Source organism: Echinops telfairi, unplaced genomic scaffold, assembly GCF_000313985.2.
Source record: "Echinops telfairi isolate 266 unplaced genomic scaffold, ASM31398v2 ScPeMD7_11;HRSCAF=52, whole genome shotgun sequence".
In the NCBI taxonomy this organism is placed as follows: Eukaryota; Metazoa; Chordata; class Mammalia; order Afrosoricida; family Tenrecidae; genus Echinops; species Echinops telfairi.
This window is the reverse complement of record NW_022103908.1, coordinates 6,924,869-6,928,842: the sequence shown is the minus strand read 5'-3', so window position 1 is coordinate 6,928,842 and position 3,974 is coordinate 6,924,869. Positions and strand designations below refer to the sequence as shown.

Below are 3,974 nucleotides of genomic sequence, written 5' to 3'. Positions count from 1 at the left end.
GGAGGCCGAGGCCGACTGCGCGGTGGCGTTCGCCGAGGCTCAGAGGTGGCTGGAGGTGAGTGCCCGGGACTCACCCCTATGCACCCTACCCTAACTCCGTCCCTGGGAAACTGCGCGTTCCTCTCCTTCCTCTGCCTTTGCGGGCGCGATCGCTTTGGGGACTTGGGAAGGGTTGCCGATGCAGCTCCCAGGGTCCGACCTGTGTTTGGATGGTCTTGCTGGTCACCCAGAAACGCCTGTGTCTGGGGGACCTCGCGTCCCAGTGGACCTGCCCAGGTGGGCCCTGGCTCCCCAGAGAGGGCTCTCGTGGGGACGTAGGTCTGGGGGTGTGGCGCTGAGCTGGGCCAGGGTCCTCCCGAGAGGTCTGTGGCCTGGATGCCACACACACCGGAATGGGTATGCAGTGCGTTGGGGTCGCGGGGAGGAGGAAGCGTGGATAGGCCGGTGGGGGAGGGCAGCTCCCTCGCAGCACCTGTTGATTGAGAGGCAGCATCTTGAGCCCTTGGGGTGGGCGGTGGGCCCTGTGCTCACTCAGCTGGAGCCTCGGAGAGATGAAGACACCCTGGGTGCCCCGGTGGCATGGTAAGTTACTCATTGGGCTGCAACCTCAAGATTGGCAGTTTGAAACCACTAGGTGCTTTGAGGGAGAAAGCTGAGGCTTTGGACTTCTATAAACAGTTATGGTCTTGGTCACTATAAGTCGAAATTTATTCGACGGCAGCGAGTTGGGTGTCACAAGAGCTCTGGAAACCACCATCCTCTTGGTGGGCGAAAAATGAGGTTTTTTACTGTGTTGGAAACCCAGTCCTAGTCTTACTCAGCCTTTATAGACTCTTTAGGACTCAGAATTGACTGGATGGCAATGAGTTTGCTTATTTGTTTGTCCTGGGGAAGAGTTGTCACTTTCCCAACTATGGCTCGTGGATTGCAAGGTCTCCCATATCCCTGACTACCAGTGAAAGGGGAAGTTGGTGTCTTGGAGATTTCTCTCCGCTGCTTGGCCAGTGCCTTGGATTGTGCTTGTTTGTACTAGGTCAGCTCCAGGATTGTCATTATCTGGGCTCATACAGAGGACCTTCTCAAAGAGGCAACATTCTTTGGAGCAGAGGTGACCAGCACGTATCCATAAATCAGGATAAACTCCCCAGTGGAAAATTGCAGTCTACTCCAGTCTTGCAGACAGGAGTTAGTATATGCCACTGGCTACTCTATCCGTTAACATTCTGACGAGTTCAAATTAGGTTAAAGATTGCGCTCACTCACTGTGAGGCATGCTTGCTGACAAGACACATGGAGCTACACTAGAGCCCTGGAGCTGAAAGCCACATGAAGACCCCTGCCAGCGCTGAGATGCCTCTACTGCCACTGGATCCACAAGACATTCCACCCAGTGGCCTCTGATCTTCCTGTATTTGGTGTCATTGCATGTGTTTTGTGAGTCTGAAGAGGAATTCATAGATTGGTATGGGACATATAGGCTAATATTGGATTATGGACTCGATCTGCACTAGGCTGGGATGTTTTCTCAATATTCAGTTGCTCTTGTATATAAAGCTCTTTCTTATACACACACACACACAACACACACCAAAAAAAAATTGTTTTGGGTGGAAAACAATGCATTCAAAAATCCAATGACAAACTGCATTGAAAAGCCATGCATTTGTCCTGAAACAAAAATAAAAAGCATGTGCAACAAGTCCAAAGAACAGACTTCAGTGTTTCTTAGACTGGGTCAAGGGGTGTGAAGAGCAGGAGAGGGTGTGAGACCTTAGCCTGCTGCCCGTATCCTTTATGGACTGCCACTTTTGAGTGTTGGCTTGAAGGTGACTTCGAAATGTGTGAGGGAAGGGCCAGAAGAGGTTGGGAGAAGAATAATAAACAGTGTACTTAGAATAGAAATGAGAGTGAAAATATTCCAGCAATGTAGTTAAAAGAAATCACTTCCCTCATTCATAAAAAGTGAAAAGTCAAAGCTTCTGAAGGTAGTTTTCCATTAGCAGCACTCTGCATAATTTTGTAAACGAAATCAAGCTTGTCTGTTTGTTTGTGAGTGCTGGGGAGGGAGGCGTGGAGGAGGGAAGGGGAGACATCCGGAGTTGTGTTTGCCAGACACAGGGTTTGTGTGGAATTTGTGTGCAAATGTGTTGCTTCAGGAAAACAATCTGGATGGTTTCACAGACGTTTCTTGAGTGTGCAGATTTCTGAAAACTGACAATTCTTTGACATTGGTTTTCGTAAAATTGTGTAAGGCTGCTGTGGTAAATTTGCATATGATAGGCCCAGGGAATGTGTATCTTTTATAGAAGTCATTGCATACGGCAAATGTTTTTATCTTTCTTTACCCATCTCACTGTACAATGCAGTGAGTTACTCAAATTGGCTCCCCTAGCCATAGTCTTTGTTACTTTTCACCAAAGACCACCTTTTACCTGATGGGGCTGGGTCAGGAGGTACATATGTGTGGGGGAAGATATTGATTGGATTCTGACTCAGGTGTGAGTGATTGCTACCAGTAAAAAGTATAAAGTGAGCCATCTCAGAATCAGGAAAGGGGGAATCTCATTACCAGTAAAAGGGAGTGCCTTTAGGACCCCACGGTTTCTGCACATTGAACCTGCTTGATCCAGGAGCCGGTTTTGACACCAGAGGCCTGGCAGCTCAAAGGGAGCAGAACCAGGTGCCAGAGCAGGAGACCGAGCAGTGGACTTCCTGGGCCTGGAGCAAGCAAAGCTGAGCTTGCTGAGCAGGAAGCTGGCTTGTGGAGTAGGATGCCTTGGGACACTCACCTGGGGGAGTTGAGTGTCTGCTTTGAGGATGATTGTGAGAGTGACATGCCCTTTAGGTATTTATTGGCAGCCTTAAAAGAAGTTTGTAACTGCTCAGGCAGAGGGGGGAGTGTGTGTGGGGGCGGGGGGACAGGCCAAGTGACTGGTAACTGGTGAATCAGAGAGAGGCCTGCCTGCCGGCCAGATTGAACAACTGTATCCTGAGCATTTCTCACCTGAGTTGTAACCTGTTGACTTCCTTAACGGCACTCCATAATTGTGAGTATCCTGTGTGGGAGCTGTGTGACCAGTGTAACAAATGATTGAATTTAGGTGAAAAAACAGAGCTGGGGGAGGGATGGATTGTGTCAGAGTAGGATGCAAAGAGATGGAAGATGGAGGTGTGCCTGACTGCCTTGTGGGAGTCTGCCATGGACTTTTGAGGTCAGACGTTGAGGACACCCCTCCACCTACTCTTTCCTCACACCCCATGTCAAAGAGTTTGTCAGCAGTGATTGGGCAACTCGGTAAGACGCTTTACTTTTCTAAAAGTTTCATCTCCTGTTTACTAAACACAAAGAGCCCTGGTTGTATGGCAATTACTCATTGGCCTGTGGTCTGCAAGGTCAGCAGTTCCAAACCACCAGCCAGCATCTTGAGAGAGAGACGGGCTTTCCACTCCCATCGAGAGTTGTAGTCTTGGAAACCCACTGGAGTCATTCTATCCTGCCCTATCGTGTCACTAAGAGCTGGCATCAGCTTGATGGCAGTGAGTTTGTCTGTTTTGGTTTGGTGCCAGACAGAGGAAGGTTGGACCTTTATTGGTGACGTGTGAGTAGAGCCGTTCAGGTCTACTTTGCGTCTCCTGTGGGCATGCGAGGTGACAGCACTGCATTGATGGTTGTTATTGTTGGATGTCCCGGGTGGACTGCCGAGTCAGAGCTACCCCTGGGACCGAGTAGGACTGCCCCTTAAGGCTTTATGGAATCAGATCGCCGATCTTTGTCCCTGGAAGCTCCTTGGTAGGTTCCAACCTGCAGCCTTTTGATTAGCAGCCCAGCAGCCAGTGTTAAACCGTCGCTCCACCAGGGGTCCTCGTGGTCACTCTCAGGCTCATTTGATGTCTCTAGTTTGCGTCCAGATTCATCTATATCTTGTTCGCCGTGCCTTTACAACCAACAGAAGCATATATATATTTTTAATCAT

The 3,974-nt window shown here is 49.5% G+C and overlaps 1 long non-coding RNA gene across 1 annotated transcript in view; it reads left to right on the top strand.

Moving 5' to 3' along the window:
- Nucleotides 1-3,974, top strand: part of LOC123521351 — a 141,137-nt gene continuing 137,163 nt past the window's right edge. Inside the window, exon 1 of the long non-coding RNA XR_006679807.1 lies at nucleotides 1-55. This is a non-coding gene — a long non-coding RNA (uncharacterized LOC123521351). The remainder of the gene's footprint in view (nucleotides 56-3,974) is intronic.